We start from the raw sequence: 20,172 nt of genomic DNA, 5'->3' as shown, positions 1-20,172 counted from the left end.
ACCCAAAGATTATGTGTCCATTACATCTCCTTAATTCTCTTCGTCATTGCCAGTGTGGTTCTAATCACCATAAAGTTTGCTTAGCAGGGAATAGTTGTTTATGGAAATGAAAAAGAAAATCCAACAAAAACCCCAACAACCAACAGTTATTTTCAGAACTCTCATATGCAATTCCACTAATCCACCTGCAGTACACCTCCCTGAGTCTCTGTATGTCTCTACTGGCGTACCTCAATCCTGATTCACTGCGTGTCTTTCCCTTCTAGCCTTCAGACTCCTAAAATATCACCAATATTCAGTTCATCCCGATGAGCATACTAAACTACTCCATACATTCCTCACCCAGCCCAGCTTAATGGGTGAGCCATGAAAGTACTTGCTGCAGGCTGGGGAGTAGGAGAGAGGCGCGTTGCCAGCTTCAGTAGCAGCACAAGACGTTTGGTGTGCGGGAGGTGCTTCTTTTCAGCCCAGAGACCCAGGAAGTCTAATGTTGTCTCTGTGGCTACTGTTTCTTCAGCTTCTCATCAACAGTGGCATGACTCTGAAGAGGCAGTAACATCTTTCCCCTTCCTCCACTCCAAGAATATTGCCGACGCTGGATTGTCAGTTATGCTGAATTATACGGGATCACTTGTGGTTATTCAGTGATGTAGACAAATACCAATTCAAGATCAAAGGTGAACCCTGGCCACTAAACTTGTTTCACTTGTGACTCATTCCAGACTTAAAACCTGGCTCTTGCTGACATTTTATTAACCCAATTTGTCATCCTCCTAACCCCCATTATCCAACCCAGGCAGATTATTTACTTTGAAAAGATGTATAGATAGCTTCCATGCGATTCATAACTAGATCCAGGTGCCATAGCTGCATTCCAGAGGGAGCTATAGTCATGAGATACACGTGCTGGTAAAATAACTTCTATCCTAGATACTTTGAAACTCAGTGACATTCTCCAGGTTTAGATATTGTCTGGACTCTCACTCCTGCAAAGCAGCTTGGCACCCATATGGTAAAATGCCCAAGTACATACCTTCAGGTCTGTGCATGGTCCCAGAGAGATTAACAAAGGTGAACTTAAGCATATACTAAAAGTTAAGCACATGCTGAAATACACTTTTATAGAATCATAGAATGGTTAGGGTTGGAAGGGATCTTCAAAGGTCACCCAGTCCAACCCCCCTGCAAGGAGCAGGGACATCCCCGACTAGATCAGGTTGCTCAGAGCCCCGGCCAACCTGGCCTTTGCTTTGGAGTCGCAATCTGTGACTAGCCCCTCCTAAGCAACTCTCTTTGAATCTTTGGATTTATCCCAAAATAAAGCATTCAAGTCAAGAATTAGCTTGCTGCCTTCCAGAGAATTCGTCATTTCCAGTTTGCAAGCTTGAGGAGAGAAATCCAGGAAGCATCAATAAATCCACTCTGACAGCAGAGTAAAGAGCTGCAAAAGGAGTAACCTGTCAGAGTAATGTGACTTAATTTCTCAGAGAAAGATCCTTTTTATAGATGATATAAAAATGCCAGCAAAGTCAAATAGCAGGAAGTGTCACGCTTGATTGCCTCTCAGTAGGACAAAAAATAAATAAAAAGAAGGCAAGGTAAGTGTCATGGGTTTGCATTTAGCAAGGGAAGTAATAACACAAACTGAGAATAGGAACATACACTGAGAATCTATGCACAGCAGCCTGAGTACGACAAAGGTATGTCTTCCCACATAAACATTCATTTAATCCACACATTTTTGCTTAGACAAAACGAAGGTTACGTGTCTTAAAGCTGTGGTGAGATTCGCAGAGCGGACATGAGGGGGCAGCCTTACCTGCAGTTTACTGATGGCAACACTCCGCTGTGTAACGCCGAGGTAGGGTCATTGCAGATAGTTTGGCTTGGCCTCCCAAGTTGCAAGGGCAAGATCTGGAGCTTTGCTCCTTTCTAAACAAGGGAGCCATCCAGGCTTTTCAGATTTTCTTACTCAAAGGGTGAGTGCTGTCCCTTTAAATTAGCAGAAATCTCAGTCCAAGTGGGGAATGAAGCCCAGGCTACCAACAGTGATGAAACCTCCCTTTCAGAGCTCGCAGGCTTAGGGGCCGCTGCTACACTCCGAGGTTAATAATCAGTTTTAATATTCACTTAGGGGGCTGTAAAAAAAGAATGAAAATTTCCTAATTTGAAAATGGACTTGATTGGCAGCTTTATTATCTCTGTAAGGTGTGTGGCATTCCACACAATCAAGTAGTTTTTTTAAATAATCTCACTGCTTAAGTCGTACACGCTGCTAATTGCATTTTAATAAGTCTCTTTAAAATCTTTCCATATTTTTTAATATCCTAATATTAGATAAGTGATTGCTGGGGACACTGGAGAGCACTGAAGTTTATAGAAAGAGGAACACCATAATGAAGCTTTATTGGGATGGCATCACCAAACAATTGCTGTGATAGCAACACTCCCAAGCTTGGAAAAATGCCAGACATTCCCCTCTGGAACTGACTCAGACACTAGCCTCTCTGGCTTAGGACCGATGCAGAAAATGGATGCTTTCTGGCTCATAAAATGGCCTCTTTCCGGCTTGGAAATGACTGAGGAACTGTCCACTTTTGATTTGGAAAGGACTTGGGAACTGGTCTTTCTCCATTGAACAATGACTTCAAAACGCACCTTTTTTTTTTGCTTGATTCTGGCTTGAAACTATTGAAGTGGGTTTTTTTTAAATTTGGCCAGGACTAGATAGAAAGAAGAAAGATTTTTTTACCGGCTCTATACAATAGCAGAGGTTGTGAAAGGCTTCAATGGAAATTAGAAAACCAAGGCTACAAGGAGAATAGATTAACTTTCCACCTCAAAGATCAAACCTAGTTAAAATGAGAGAGTATTTGGAAAAAATGTAGTACGGTGTGGGGTCATTGGGTGTCTATATCTCACACAGGGGATATGGAACATCATCAAGAATACCAATAGCAATCCAGATGTAATCACTATAAAATTAAAAAACAAACCACCACCAGAAAACTCAAGCGACAGAGAATTTCAAACTCAGGTTCAAGCTGGATCCTGCATGTGCATCCACAGGGTCAGCCGCTGCAGCAGTTACAAGCCAGTGGTGCAAGAAGGTGCCCCATAACATTTCACATGCAGAGTGAAACTTTTTCTGTTGGAAGTCTGCCTTTAGATTCAGTGCCGTGCTCCCTGTACGTTTCAGTTGTGTTTCCCCAAATTATGAATGTTGGGCAACGAATGTCACTTCCAGTGTAATTTAACACCACCATCCATGGAAGGGGCAAAAAAAAATACAATCCCAAATTAGTGTGTAACTGGCTTCTAGGGAACTTAACTGGGATAAAGGGACTGTTTTTTTCTTTTTGGTTTTTTTTTTTGCCAAAACAGAACAGCAATGCCAAATTTTACATTATATTGCATCTTGTCCTCTGCAATTCATGTATTGGGACCCAAGATCAAAAGTTATTTTGAGAACAATAGTGACTTTAAAGTATTGCCTGCTCTTATATGTTTTTTTTCCTCTAAGTCTCATCTTCTGAAATCACACTATATTAAATTACAATCTAAATACTAAATCAGCTTTAGTTTAAAAAAAAAGTAAAATCAAGCATCTATCAGTTCACTGTTAGTAAAGAAAACCAGAAAAAAAGTGTTATATCTTCTTAAAGATTCAAAGCCTAGAAAACAAATTCAGAGAATCCATAAATGATTTTTTTTTCCTTTCAAGTCTCATAATATTTAAGTAAATTGTGTTTTGGAACACAACTGAGTTTTAATACTTGAAATGGGCAATACTGATATAAACATCTTGCATTAGTTTGTTTGAAAGTGAGCCATTCTGTGACTAACTGAAGATCTGTTTGTCTATCCATGTGTTTCTTCTGTACATCATCAGAGAATCCTTGGACTCCGTCCATCATATCTTTAAGTGTGATCTTATTCCCACTGAAATCCAAAGGAGTTCTGCCACTGACTCCCAGTTAAAAATGGATCGAGCCAAATTTTACCATATAGTATGAATAAGAATACCTTGCCTATTGATACTAAATTTCTTATTACTAGTTGTGTATCTTTCTGGTTTGAAGGTGTATGAGATGCCACTGTAAAGAACCCAATGTCTCTGATATTAGCCATGAGATCGAAAAGAGTTGTCAGTTTACAAAATTTCCGGTCTTCCTCTCCCCTTCTTATTTCCCTTCTGAAAATAAGAGCAGAAGGTCTTGTTTCACACTGACAGGCTGGGAGGCACATGTTCAGCGAACTTCTGCACAGGAAGTAAATGTCCAGGTCATATTTATCCTTTTTCATGTGGTTCTTTTAATCCCCCAGATTGGGTTTCAGAAGAGTTTTACAGTTTCAGTTTTACAAAGCAAACCTTCCTTTAATGTTGGCATTTTAAAGAAAAAGCTTCAGTCAAAACATGTGTGTTTTACATCAGCCAGATGTGACATTTCAGGGAGCAGGCCACAATGTGGCAGCCAGCTCCGCTGCAAGAGCTGGCTGGGTTGGTGTTGGACATCAAATGGGAGCTACTGGTCCCAGGTTGGGGATCAGCCTCATGGTTCTCTCACCCAGTGCAAGAAATTATAAAAATAATATTTTTTTTTTTAAAGTCCCTGAGTAAATTAAAGATCAGAGCATAGCCAGCATTGCTATGACTTGCATCTCAGTTACCCACATGGCCACATTAGAGAGCATAGCTCTGCTGTGCACAGGCCTGTACATCCCAAAATATGTTCTTGCCTAAAAACAGTTAAATTAAAGTGAAGTAAGAGATATTAGAGGCAGCAGAGGCACAGCAACATGTCGAGCACTACACTAGCACTCAGTAGCTACTCAAAAAATAAAACCTGTCTTTGCATAACTTCAATTTAACATCACTGTCCCTGTAACCTGCTGTTACTAAGGCTTCATTTTTGTCCTTTTAATTGAAAAATAAACAAACACTGAAATATACTCAGAAACCTGCTACCTTTCTCCAGGCCTTGCCAGCCAGCCATACCAGGTGGGGCAGATCCTCTTTTCAGCTGTCCTCGCCGAACTGGGCCCAGCTGTGACGGGGCAGAGGCTTTTCTTCTACCTTCAAAAGCCATTTCTGCAGTGCTGCCTCAGTCTGCCTGGAGTTCACAGCAGAGAGGGGCCTTTCAGGGCCTGGGCCTGGGCGAGGGGCCTGTTTGGGGGAGCCCCTAGTCAGATGTTGTTTTCCTCCATTTTTGCCAGTTCAGGAGGCAGTTGCTGCTGCCACAGCACAAGTAATTGTTGGTCTCCTGTTGATGGTGCCTTGCTTCATTATCTGTGCAGCGGTATCTGGCCATGTTGTCTCCATGTTCCATGCTGGTGTTTCAGTAAGTCAGGAGTGAGGCACCCCTTCACCTTGTGGATGCCATTTTGTGACTGTCAGCCCTCTGAGCAGCTCTGCAGGGATTGTTGCTGCTCTGGGCTGAGGCAGTTAAGGAAGAGATGAGGCAGAACTGAGAAATCCTAGGCCTGAAAACTCATCTTATCGGTGTCTGCAGCCTCCAGACCCTTTGGGCAATGAGTGTCTTGCCCTCCCTGTGCGGCCTCCTCACCTTTCCTTGGGTGGAAGGCCCCTGAGGGAGTACCTCCTGGAGATGGCCCACAGAAAGCTCACCACAGTGTGACTTTGGGACAGCCTGGGGAGAGACTTCTTCCAGAAACAATGCTGCTGATGTTGCACCACGCTTGGCGACAGCTGGGACAGACTTAGGGAGCTTTGGCTGCCGCCGAAGACCTGCCTGTGTGCGCAGGCAGCCATTGTGGAGTCCTGGGGAAGCAGCTCTGTGCCTGCACCAGCAACCGGTGAGTATTTGCTCTGTTTAAAAAAAAAAATGCATCCTCACTTAAGCACCTTTTCTTGATCAGTAAGTTGCAGGGCTGGCTTTTGAATCCTCTGAAATAACAGCTGTGGTCTCTTGAGTTGACATCATTAATTTTTTCCTTTAAGTTTTGCATCAATTCAAGGTCACTGGCCTCCAGGCCCAGGCTCTCCATTGATCTCCTTGAGTGATATAAATAGGTTTTCAACAGAGTTGCCTGCTTTCCTGACTGTAGCTGGGTATAGATTTTGTCTTTACTGTGGCTAAATGGTATGGTCAGATGGCTTGCAGTAAATTTGGCAGGGGGTTAATTTAATGTTCTGAAGTCTGGGTGACTGGATGGAGTAGGGCTGGAGTATGTTCTTTCTCTGGAGTGAATCTGATGTAAGTATATATTATAAGCTATCCTGTACAATATATCTCTTTATAATATGCTTGAGGAGAGCCTGTAAGACTGGCTTATTTCTTCATGAGGAGATGGGTTGAGCAGGATGGTGTTTGGGCCTAGAAATTATCTGTATGGTGTGCTGGGCTGGAACAACTAACTCGCTGCCTCTTTTCCTGGGAGCAGGTGAAATGCCATAGAGACAAGGAAACTTGGGTACATTCTATGCTTTGGCTAGATTAGTATAAGCTTTTTGGACTGACCATGCCAAAGCTGAAGTGTCTTTTAGAGGGTACAGCAGGCATTTTATTTAGTGGAAACCGATTTTGCTTCCGGTTGGTTGGATTTGTGTAAGCATGCTGTAATTTTTTTTACTCAACCTATGTGCCCTCTTTTCTCTTTGGTTGGTAAATGTCTTGATAGATATCACCAAGAGATAAATATAAACATACGTGGTTGTTGTTTTGCCTTTGAAGTACATGAGTATTGAGAACCTGATTGTTATTTATCCTTGTCTGTTCCTCTTATCCCCACTCCCGGTTTTTCCATCTTGTTAATTGACATTGTTGCTATCAGGTTCTGCCTAGCACCTTCTAACAGAAGTTAAAGTTGAGCTGATACAAGCAGCAGGGTTTTGTGAAGCTATCTTTTTCAAACTGCCAATTACCAGCAGTTTCCTCTGATATCACTTGTACGTATAGCTCCTTACCATCTCTGTAAATTGGTCCTGGACATAAGGAAGAGCAGACTAAACTTTTTTCCTGACATCACCCGTGGAAGCTAGAGCATTCACTGTGAATAGCTGGGTTAACATCTGACCAAATTCTTGACCGAAAACTACTCTATCAGGTGAAAGAGAACAAAAAAGTGATGATAGGAAATAGCCTAATGCCCAACAAATGTTGGGCTCTTTTCAGACCACTTGTGCCTTGCCTTGCAGCAGGAAGTCAGCCACAGTGTGACTGACCAATGTGGGAAGAAGGGAAGGTGGCTTTCCCTCATGCCTTCAGATCACAAAATTCATATGACTAGGAGGAAAGTCTAACGGATGTGACAGAAATCTAGGAAATAAAGGATTTGTCCTGACTTTACCACATATTTTCGATGTGACTGAGTCCATTTCATTCAGTTTGCCATTTGCCTTGGTTTCCTGTGCAACAATCCTATGATGCAGAGAGGTAATAGAGGGGGGAAAAAAATATCCATCAATAGCTGCAAGGCACTCGGCTGCTGTGGTCAGATAAGTACCACAGTGAAGGAAACTCCTCTAAGTATCTATTAAGGACAGCACTTCACAGGGCTATTGCCCCTTCTATCCAAGGTGCATGAAGCACTCCATCAATGCTACTCGTACTCCTTCAATACCCCGGAGAAGCAACGCATTATAAATCCCATTTTACAGATGGGCGAACTGACTTTTCCCCAAGTCCCAGAGTGGTTCAGTGACAGAGCTGGGAATTGAACCATTAGACACTTTCCTCTTCATGACAGCTCTGTACAATCCCAGGACTCATTTATTTTCCCTATTAAAAAAGAAGTAAACAAGTGTTTTCTTTCTGAGACCCACTGAGGATGGGGGATTGGGGAAAAAAATGGAAGTAAAATTAAAAATAAAATGACAGAAGTCCCCACTGGTCCCAAGTTGTCCAGTCTCCTTTACATTCACACTTCTTTGTTATGTTTCCTTGAAGTTGAACCTCCCTAGAGAAGGGAACCTCAGAGTTTCTGGTGCTGGGGAAGAAATGCTTCAAGAAAAAGAAAAATAATTGCAGCTGCAATGTTAAAAATAAGAAGCTAATCAAAGGCAGCCCATGTGGGCGCCACTTTCATCTCTCATCTTCAAAGAGGTGCAAACAAACATTGTCGGCGTGCCAAGCAGCAGCTTCAGCGGCTGATGATCCCATTACTCCTCCAGCGTCCACCCTCCCCTTCCACGCTGCTGAGCCTGTAGGCATGGGACTCCAGGATCACTGCCAAGGTGGGAACCTCTAGTCACCAGAGGGGAAGCCACATATGGAATTCCTCTGTGGATCCAAATTATTTCATAACAAACATACTTGCGCCCTAGAGATCGTTCCTTGTACTATTGCCTTTAGATCCTTTTTAGTAACAATAACAGCATCTCTCGTTCCCTAAGATGCTGGAAAGCCTCTAGATCAGAGGTTTTGTTCTGGTGTTTTGGAGGGTTTTGTTTTCCAAGGATTTGGTTATTTTTAAAAATAATATCCAGACTCTGATGAAATCCAGATGTACTTAGTGCAGTAGAAGTGCGGGTTAGTAGTTAAAGCGGTGGCACTTGGGGAATTTGCAGTACTGGTTTTTCTCCCAGCACTCATGAGAACTTGCCTTGAAGTCAGTGCAGTGCCTCAGTTTACGTGAGTTTACTTGCCTTGACGTAAGCCCGGCTGTTCCTGCATGCCCTAATGCAATCCATGTAATAATAAGCTAATTAGCTCTGAAGAAGCCAGCTGAAGTACCCAAACCAACATAGAGTGTTATGCTCTGCCTAGGCTAATACAACTTCATGGCAGAGTCATCTGCCACGTTGTCTGCGCGTAATACTGCCACGTTGCTCCTGCTGCCAGAATGAGAGCATTGAGAGAAAACTTAGGTCTCTGTGTGTATTGTGTGGTGCAACGTAGGGTGATCTACCTCAGATTGAGGCAAATGGATAAATAAGGTAAGGGGACTGAACTCTTTTCCCCAATACTGAGACTCTCAGTGGGTGAGTGAGACTGAAAAAAGGTCACTTGTTTGGTTTACATTGCCCTGCCTTGTTCAGAGCATGAGTGAAACACTACTCGTAGATACTGACCTCCTACGGAGAGAATCCTATGGGATGAGGATGTGGAAGATCTGTTTAATTCCTGGGCTATGCCAGTGCTCTCGTGAGAACTCTTAGACTACTTCACCAGCTGCAAGACCCTGATGTTTTAGATAAATGACTTTGAAAGCATTAGATTAAAAGAACTAGAACTATTTCTCAGAATTAAACTGCATCTTGATGCTGCCAGAATTTTGGCAGAGAAGATGCCTTTACCACCTTGTACCTGTCTGGGGTTTTCCTGCTGTGTTAACCTCATGAGCAACATTACAGTAGCTGCAAGAACAGTTCACTGGTGCGGTCATCCACCCACAGAAGCTCTGTGGGGCTTGCCCTGTGTTTGCAAGGAAAGACTGGGAGATGGAGGGGAGGGAGCAGAATTGGATCCAGTTCATCATAATGAGGAAAGCCTGTCCCAGCCAGGGAAGGATTCAATTAGGAGGCCGGAGGAATATGGATGATACAGGGAGGGCACCAGGACATCTGGGGCTGCCACTGCTAGAAGAAATAAAGGTGCTTTGCATAAGAACAGGATGCAGTCATAAGGGAAGAGGAATCTGCTCCCAAGTAGCACTGATTCCCCCTCCCCTCTACAGTGCACAACAAGGTACAGATTAGACCATTACACCCAGGGGAAGCCACAGAGTCGCACTCTCTTTTTCATGGACAGTAGCAGGAAATCGGTGGATTGGAACCAAATGAGAAGCCTGACTCAAAACAGATGTGACCTCAGGGAGATCAGAAATGCAGAGATGTTTTTGCTTTGACATATCCGCCAGTGTTGAGGTGGGGGAAGGCAGAGGGTGGCAGCAGCCGATTAGATGCTGCTGGATTGTATCATGTTGGTAACAGGCCGGCTGGGTTTCAGCACAAAAAATTATAGGAAACCATTCCACTGCTATATAGTCAAAACCATGAATGTATCCCAAATCTTAGCTGGCTCATCACCTGCAGCAAGACTTTGATCTGGGACCTTCACAGCCACATTCCTTGAGTTAACCACATCTGTAGGCTGCAGACTCTTGTGATCAAGCACTGCTGACCAAAGGTACCCTCTCTTTCCACTCAGCCTACTTCATAAAAGAATTTGAGTCTGTTTGGATGGGGAAACAAGGGAAAATTAAAGCATAGAACTATGGTGACATGTGCTGTGAAGTCTGTTTTAAGTACCAGCACCAAAACCACCACTCTGGCTGGATTTTAGCTGAGCTCTTCTGTGTCTAATTCTGACCCCTTGCTTAATGGTAATTCATCTTCAAACCTCAGGAGACAGTGATGAGAGTACAATTGAACAGGGTGGACATTTTGCTTAAAGACCCAGCTGTGGAGTCCTATGATGGGGTGAGATTTTTTTGCTTGTGTGAGTCAAAGGCAAGTTCTGACATCAATAATCTCCAAAAGAAGTCTGAAATTCTATCACTGTAAAGGCTCTGAAGTCAAGTCAGTACAAAGTAATCCAATGTATTCATTTATTTTCAGATCTCATGATTATAAAAGCCTGATGCGTGAGTTTTCTGCTTATTTGATTCTGGTAATAATGAAATGAAATGACGGGAAATCAGTTTCTCCCCTGGCACTCTCACTCAGTCTCTTCCTTCATCCTCCCTCTCTAAACAAGGAGTCCAGAATTAACTTCAGTTAGTATTAAATTCTTTCAGAGGCCTTGAAGACAGTGATCAGTGTGTCCTTTATTTTGTGCCGGTGCACAGGACATTTGTAACAGAAATGCAACGATCCCTTCTCCAGCTGTTTGCTTCTCTGCTGCTGCCTTAGATGGAACAGTTGGTGCATTACCCTGGTGAGGAAGAGCCTGCAGGAGATCAGTGGGTTTCATGAGGAACCACTAAGTCATGGAGGCCTTCTCTTGGCCCAATACCAGCACCGGCTGTTGCTCCTTAGAGGACTGGCTACCCTTAAACAAATACAATTGTCAGAGTTCATCTGTTAATTATGGATATTTCTGTGGGTGAAGCTGTTGCTCTTCTGCTATTCTTGGGGAGCCTGCACCTAGTTGGTGTCTGCTGAAATCCATCACTGTCTTTCTACTAACTTTTGTAGACTTTGGGACAGGAGGTTTCTGCTTAGCATAGCAAATAATTCAGTCCTGTTATCTGCCCCACCAGCTGGAGAAGCTGGCAAATCAAGGACTTATCAGGAAGAGCAGGAAGAAGTTAAATCCTTTCTTGCTTTGTGCCATCTAAACATCAGGCATCAGAAGGACAAATACTCCACTCTTTTGACTGGGTGGAGTTTTGCAGGGGTGTATATGTGAAGTTTGGGAGGAGGAAGCGGGCAGACTGGAATTGAGTGAACTGGGAAGAAGCCTGTGTCTGCCTGCAAAATGTCTCTGGCATCAGAATGAACCTAGGCATCACCCAGGAGGAGTCTGAGATGCAGTGAATATGGACCTAATGATACAACAGGAGCACGTTGCTGGAGACCCTGTCAGCACTCTCATGCTTTACAACTATATCTGACCCCTCCCGGGGATGGAGGGTGAGTTTCTGGTTTACATTAGCCCAGATGAGATGCGGTGTTGACAGGGCTCAGCAAGGTTTGCAGTGGAGTTTTGTTAGCTGGCCACCCCAAGCAGGAACAGAGCCACACATGGGAGAGTGTTGCCAACTGGGTGCCTTATAAAGCAGGCCAAGGGTGCAGCTTCTTGAACGATAGAGCAGAACCTCCTCTTCCCCCTTTCCCCGACACTTCAGTGATCATAGCCCACAAAACCAGAATAGCTGTCAAAGAACAAGCTGGATTTCATTTTGCTAGTGGTGGTGTCCTCATGGTGTTTCATTCCCCAGTGTGAAGGGCAGAAAGTCCCCAGTTTGTTGTCTCAGTACCAGAAGGAATCATCTTATAGGCATAAGAGTCACAAAATTACATTTGCAACCAAGAACTGTCCTGGTGCATCAGTGAGACAGATTTGTAAAGACTGTTTCCTTGCTGGAAAGTGCAGTGAGACAGGAGAGGGTGGTCTCTGAAAATGTGTATTACACGTTTGTTACTCGCCCTGCAGAATCCTTGAAAGGATTACCCCTGAAGGTATGCGAGTTTCTCTGGGCTGGATTTATTTGACTCCTTGTTAAGTCACAGATGAAAAAAATCTGAACACGGTGATGTGGTCTTACCCTTTATGTTCCTAATACCCTGGCAGAGTTTGAGCTACACTGGAAACAGGGCATGTTTCTGAAATTAGTCTTTCAAGCCTGAGGAGGAACAGTCTGAAGTTGAGAGAAGACTAAATCTGCAAAGCAGTGCACTAAAGGGAGAAAAAAAAAATACTTTTCTGAAGAAAATGAAAATTGGCTCCTCAGTAAGGCACTTTCCAACCATTTTGCATAACCTTTGCTTGGAAACTAAACAGAATTGACCAGCTTGTGATTTATGACAACTTCCTTTGGCGTGTGCTCCGGTCTGTTTGCAGCATTGCCATGGCAGCAAAGGAACTATTTATTCATCCAGCTACCTCGCCACATCCTGGCCTTCCATTGGAGACAAAGGCGGACCTGATTCAAAATGGCAAGGAAAGCTACTTACCACTGGGGAAATTGGAGTTCAAGTGTAATCTTTTCCTATTCTTCTGCCTCTTGCACATTAGAATTTCAGACTGAGAAGCAAAAGCTGTGTGGAATCACTCTTTACCCTTAGAAAGATGCTTTTATCTGAGTCTTAAGGGCTTCATAAAGCACAACCTCACACTGTTTATTCATGGATAGTGTGGAAAAGTATAAAGTCATGGACGACTTGCTCTGAAGAATTTACAGTCTAAAAAACCAAGTTTTAGGATCTATCAATACGAGGTGTCAGTCATCACAGTTACATTACGAGTAAAAGTCCACATGCTAGAGTTCGCACTAAACTGACATGTTTGGACAAAAGGACCATGGCAGTGCTTAATTGGACCCTCCATGCTCAACCTGGTTTTGAGATGTTCTTAACAGCTTTCCTGAAGCTCCTTGTCTCTTCCGTAATAGTAAGGGAAGCTTAAGGTTTTCCACTGCTTTTTCATGCCCCATTCAACCCTCATTAGTTGTGCTCCCCAAACTTTTGTGGAACTACCGGGTAGGCCAATTCAGTTATCTAAGCTAAAGTAAACCCATTTTAGGGGAAAAGGGTTATTTCTGGCGAGTCTACTGATGCAGTATACTGTGTGGTCACAAGCAGTTTTTGGCAAAATTGAGGCAGCACTAGGAGGCATTTGGTGAGCTATGTGAACATTGGGTTGTGGCCACAATAAATTCAGTAAAACTGCTTTCTTGATGTCAGCAAGCTGTAGGCAGTGAGTGTGTCTGAAGTAGCCCATGATAACTCAGGATAAGTCAGTGAGCAGAATAAGCAACTGGACAGTGAGATGGGAATCCTGTAAAAGAATCAAAAGGGCCAAGACCAGATTTTCAAGAACAAACAAGTAAATTAATGTATCCTGCATATCTGTTGTATTTACATGCATGATTATCTAATTAGTGCATAAATGCATGTTCTTGATGTGTTCCAGCCAGTGGATAAGGGTTAGATTTTGTGTCTAGTGTTGTGTTGCAATGGATTGATTATGAAATACTTATCTCAACAGATAAATATATGTATAGTGAGATCCTGCTGTGTTCTTAGAGGCGAGACAGATGCCTCCTAGGAGTTTTCACTGAAAATTCAAGCCATCTTTTTGTCAAATGTAAACGATGCATTTTTAGTATAAAGTAATATGTAGGTGTTTAGTAAAGGGTCAGTGTGTAGGGTGCAACTGCTTTGAGATGAGATCCCAGCAGGTCTGGCAAAAAAAAGCTTCCCTTTCCAAGTCTGTATCTTGTTTTGCTGCTAAGTAAGCTTCAATAGCAATGTTGGTAGTGTTTACCTCGGGACTAATGTATTCCTGGCTAGGTAACATCAATGTATATTTGTTAAGGATATATACCTTGACCTTCTGTAGACCCCTTTGTCGTAGTTCAGCCCCAACGGGGACCAGACTACGCAGTCTCTCTCTCTCACTCCCCCCACTCTCCGAGAGAATAGGAGGAGATTTGACAAACAAAAAAAACCAAACACGCGGGTTGAGATTAAACAAAAAGTAAATTTAACAGTAATGACAAGAAAACAATAGAGTGATGGAACACAAATACAGTATAATAGCTCACAACAGATCTCTACATCCAGTCTCTTCCAACTAGGAGAGCCTCCCTTCAGCACCCTCCTCACTTATATACTGAGCATGATGTCAGATGGGATGGAATAGCCCTTTGGCTAATTTGGGTAAATTAACCCCAGCTGTTAGCTAATTAGTTAACTATCCCAGCCATAGGGGCTACCAGCTTCAGTTCTCCACCCAGCTCAGGTAAATATTAACTCTATCCTGGCCAGAACCAGGACATTATCCACCCCTTATTCCATACCATCTACATCATGCCCAGATTCTACACTTTCCAATTAATCATCAAATTTTTCTTCCTTTTATCTACTTGTATGCAGACACACAGATGTAACTCTCTTAGTCCATGGTCCATCCTTTCAAAAGGTCTGTTGAGTTTATCCAGTCCATAACTTTGGGCTCCATCTGTCATAACAGGCTCTCAGCATAGGACAGATGACACAGTGTTTCCTCAGGTAGTCTGTCTGGTGCAAGTGACTTAGCAAGTTCATAGTCCAGAGACTGAAGATCTGTTGGCAGGTGCTAGTAGCAAGAGCCAGTTCTGGTTGCATCACTGCTGCAATTTTCCCTATTTTATTAAAGTTCATTCTTTGTTGGTATAAACGATTTTACTATAATACTTTTGACACAACATAAGTATCTCAGGGCGTGGAGCAGGAAGAAGCAAGGAGGGACACATAATAGCTAGATAATGACATACAGTACTGTATAGTAACCGACATCAAGCACTTCAAATTATTGGCTCTTTTCACCTAAAATTAGATCTCCTTGAGGTACACATCGGACTTTCCCATCCTCCTGCATTACCCACCAAGTACACCCAGGTCCTTGAGCAAAAGCAATCCCATGCATGGGTTTGCCTTTGCCCAAGGGAGAAATGACCCAGACTGTCTTCCCCAGTATATTCCTTACATGCACCACAGGGACTTTATCCCCTTCTACAGTATGTAGAAGTTCAGATTGGGCAGGGCCAGCTCGATTGGTGGACCCCCGAGTGTTGACTAGCCAAGTGGCTTTTGCTAAATGTTTATCCCAATTTTTGAAGGTTCCACCACCCATTGCTTTCAGAGTTGTTTTCAGCAGCCCATTATACCTTTCAATTTTTCCAGAGGCTGGTGCGTGATAGGGGATGTGGTATACCCACTCGATGCCATGCTCTCTGGCCCAGGTATCTATGAGATTGTTTCGGAAGTGGGTACCATTGTCTGATTCAATTCTTTCTGGAGTGCCATGTCGCCATAAGACTTGTTTCTCAAGGCCCAGGATGGTGTTTCGGGCAGTGGCATGGGGTACAGGATATGTTTCCAGCCATCCAGTGGTTGCTTCCACCATCGTAAGTACATAGCGCTTGCCTTGGCGAGTTTGTGGGAGTGTAATGTAATCAATTTGCCAGGCCTCTCCATATTTATACTTCAGCCATCGTCCTCCATACCACAGAGGCTTTAACCGCTTGGCTTGTTTGATTGCAGCACATATTTCACATTCAAGGATAACCTGTGCAATAGTGTCCATGGTTAAATCCACCCCTCGATCACGAGCCCATTTGTATGTTGCATCTCTCCCCTGATGGCCTGAGGTATCATGGGCCCACCGAGCTAAAAATAGTTCACCCTTATGCTGCCAGTCCAGATCCACCTGAGCCACTTCAATTTTAGCAGCTTGATCCACTTGCTGGTTGTTTTGATGTTCTTCAGTGGCCCGACTCTTGGGTACGTGGGCATCTACGTGACGTACTTTTACAACCAGATGCTCTAACCGGGCAGCAATATCTTGCCACAGAGTGGCAGCCCAGATAGGTTTGCCCCGACGCTGCCAGTTGCTCTGCTTCCATTGCTTTAACCATCCCCACAGAGCGTTTGCCACCATCCATGAGTCAGTGTAGAGATAGAGCACAGGCCATTTTTCCCGTTCAGCAATGTTTAAAGCCAGCTGGATGGCCTTCACCTCCGCAAACTGACTCGATTCACCTTGGCCTTCAGCAGCTTCTGCAACTCGTCGTGTAGGACTCCACACAGCAGCTTTCCACTTCCGATGTTTTCCTACAATACGACAGGACCCATCAGTAAATAGGGCATACCGCTTCTCATTTTCTGGGAGGTTGTTATATGGTGGGGCCTCTTCAGCACGCGTTACCTCTTCCTCTGGTGGCTTTCCAAAATCTTTGCCTTCTGGCCAGTCTGTAATTACTTCTAATATGCCTGGGCGATTGGGGTTTCCTATTCGGGCCCGCTGTGTAAGTAGTGCAACCCACTTGCTCCATGTAGCATCCGTTGCATGATGCGCAGAGGGGACCCTTCCTTTGAACATCCAGCCCAGCACTGGCAGTCGGGGTGCCAGGATGAGCTGTGCTTCAGTACCAATCACTTCTGAAGCAGCTCGAACTCCTTCGTATGCCGACAGGATTTCTTTTTCGGTTGGAGTATAGCAGGCCTCAGATCCTTTATATCCCCGGCTCCAAAACCCAAGGGGTCGACCACGAGTTTCCCCTGGTGCTTTCTGCCAGAGACTCCAGGTAGGGCCATTCTCCCCAGCTGCGGTGTAGAGCACATTTCTTACCTCTTGCCCTGTCCGGACTGGCCCGAGAGCCACCGCGTGAACAATTTCTTGTTTAATTTGTTCAAAAGCCTGCTGTTGTTCAGGGCCCCATTTAAAATCATTCTTCTTTCGGGTGACTTTATACAGAGGGCTTACAATCATACTATAATTTGGAATATGCATCCTCCAGAAACCCACAACGCCCAGGAAAGCCTGCGTTTCCTTTTTGTCAGTCGGTGCAGCCATAGCTGTTATTTTGTTGACTATATCTATTGGAATCTGACGACGCCCATCTTGCCATTTTATCCCCAAAAACTGTATCTCTCTTGCAGGTCCTTTCACCTTACATCGTTTTATGGCAAGCCCAGCTTTCAGGAGGATTTTAATTATTTTCTCCCCTTTTTGAAAAGCTTCTGCTGCTGTGTTGCCCCATACGATGATGTCATCAATGTACTGCAGGTGCTCTGGAGCGCCACCCTTTTCCAGTGCAGTCTGGATCAGCCCATGGCAGATGGTGGGGCTGTGTTTCCACCCCTGGGGCAGTCGATTCCAAGTGTACTGGACGCCCCTCCAAGTGAAAGCAAACTGCGGCCTGCATTCTGGTGCCAATGGGATTGAAAAGAACGCGTTGGCAATATCAATGGTGGCATACCACTTGGCTGCCTTGGATTCCAGTTCATACTGAAGTTCTAACATGTCTGGCACAGCAGCACTGAGTGGTGGTGTTACCTCATTCAGGCCACGATAGTCCACTGTTAACCTCCACTCTCCACTTGATTTTCTCACTGGCCATATGGGACTGTTAAAAGGTGAGTGGGACTTGCTGATCACTCCCTGGCTCTCCAGCTGATGAATCAGCTTATGGATGGGGATCAGGGAGTCTCGGTTGGTGCGATACTGCCGCCGGTGCACAGTTGTGGTAGCAATTGGCACCTGTTGTTCTTCAACCTTCAGCAACCCCACAACAGAAGGATCCTCTGACAGACCAGGCAAGGTGGACAACTGTATAATTTCCTCCATCTCTAAAGCACCTACACCAAAAGCCCACCGATACCCTTTTGGGTCCTTGAAATATCCCCTTCTGAGGTAATCTATACCAAGAATGCATGGAGCATCTGGTCCAGTCACTATGGGGTGCTTTTGCCACTCATTCCCTGTCAGGCTCACTTCAGCCTCCAATACAGAGAGCTGTTGGGATCCTCCTGTCACTCCAGAAATACAAATGGGTTCTGCCCCATTATATCTTGATGGCATCAAGGTACATTGTGCACCAGTATCCACTAGAGCTTTGTACTCTTGTGGGTCTGACGTGCCAGGCCATCGGATCCACACAGTCCAATAAACTCTGTTATCCCTCTCCTCCACCTGGCTGGAGGCAGGGCCTCTCTAATCCTGGCCACAGTATTCATTATTCATTTCTTTTAAATATGCATGAGAGGTCCCTTCAAGAGGGTCAGAACTAAAGCTATTCCTTCTACGCTCCCTATTGGAGACTGGTGCAACAATTTTCCGGGGAGAACTTCTATTTGCAATGGTTTTTCCACGCAACTCACGTACCCGCGCCTCTAGGGCAGAGGTAGGCTTCCCATCCCACTCCCTCATGTCCTCTCCTTGGTCACGCAAGGTAAACCACAGGGTACCTCGCCGCGTAAACCATCTCTCTTGAGCAGGGAAACGTTTACTCCTAATAGCTGAAATATTGGCCCGTACCGGTGGGGAATGGGACATATCTGCTTTGAATTGCTGGAACTCCTGGGATAGTTTCTCCACAGCCGAGACACAGGCCCTTAGGGAGGAAGACAGGCTTTCCTCGTACTGCCGGAGTCGGCCAGCCAGTTCATCCACTGTTTCTTCCTCTCCATCTTTCCAGGTCATAACTGCCAATGAGTTGGCATATGATGATGGTGCACTTCGAACAAACTTCCGCCACATTTGTCGTGTGCACCTGACTTCATCTGGATCCTTAGGTAACTGATCATTGTCCAGGTCATCATAAATAATCTCCAGCACAGCTAATTCCCTCAGGTACTGGATACCCTTCTCCATGGTAGCCCACTTGCCTGGATGACACATTATATCCTCCTTGAAAGGATACCTCTCCTTCACACCTGACAGGAGTCGCCTCCAGAGGCTGAGGGCTTGTGTCCCTTTTCCAACTGCTTTGTCAATGCTTGCTTCTCTAGAAATGGATCCCAGTTGCCTAGCTTCTCTGCCTTCTAATTCCAAGCTATTGGCCCCATTATCCCAGCACCGCAGCAGCCAGCTGATAATGTGCTCCCCAGGATGACGGCTAAAATCTTTTCGCATGTCTCGCAGCTCGCTCAGGGATAGAAATCTGGTGCTCACTGTCTCCTTTAGGAGTTCTTCCCCTGAGGAAGAGCCTGCCTGCCGAGTTCTTCCTAGGCATGTAGCAAATAAACCTTCCTCTTCTTCCTCCTGCTCCGTCCTAAAAGGGGCTTCTTCTTCCCTCACTAAACGAGCTGACTTCCGCTTCCAAGTCTTCTTGGATACAGGGGCAACTGAAACTAGCACAGGTTCACCCTCTGATTCAGCTGCAATGCCTGTTGCTGGGGTTTGAGTACCTACATTGCAGGTCAGTTTGTTCTCCCTCACACCATGCCACGTATTAGTATCTTGCCTTAGGGTAAATCTCAGGAGGAGATTCCCAAAAAGTGGGTTTGCAGCTCTAGACAAGACTTGGCACACATTCAAAATACATAACAACAACATCATAGTGGCTTGAATATCCCCCAGATCTTTAAAGTTCTCAAAAAGTGGCTTAACTACCCTGGAAGGGAAAGAATTCGGGAAGCTGTCCACATAGGAATACCAATTTATCTCTAAGGCCATTGATGTCACCATGTCATAGATGTATATGGCATAGTATAACAGAAGGATAATTCTCATCATTTTCCCTGAGGTGATAAACACCACCACTGGGAACACATAGTACATATAGGAGCGTAGACAATACAACAACATAACCAACCACTGCAACATCATGACCAATACAACAAGCACGTATAAACAAATTTGTTTCAAGCAATAAAGAAAGTCAGATCTGTTATTATCTCAACCCTTCGTGCCCCACGTTGGGCGCCAAAATAACTGTCGTAGTTCAGCCCCAACGGGGACCAGACTACGCAGTCTCTCTCTCTCACTCCCCCCACTCTCCGAGAGAATAGGAGGAGATTTGACAAACAAAAAAAACCAAACACGCGGGTTGAGATTAAACAAAAAGTAAATTTAACAGTAATGACAAGAAAACAATAGAGTGATGGAACACAAATACAGTATAATAGCTCACAACAGATCTCTACATCCAGTCTCTTCCAACTAGGAGAGCCTCCCTTCAGCACCCTCCTCACTTATATACTGAGCATGATGTCAGATGGGATGGAATAGCCCTTTGGCTAATTTGGGTAAATTAACCCCAGCTGTTAGCTAATTA

Source organism: Chlamydotis macqueenii, chromosome 21 (assembly GCF_036417535.1).
Source record: "Chlamydotis macqueenii isolate bChlMac1 chromosome 21, bChlMac1.mat, whole genome shotgun sequence".
NCBI lineage: Eukaryota > Metazoa > Chordata > Aves > Otidiformes > Otididae > Chlamydotis > Chlamydotis macqueenii.
The sequence above is the reverse complement of the archived record's forward strand: the minus strand, read 5'-3'. Positions refer to the sequence as shown.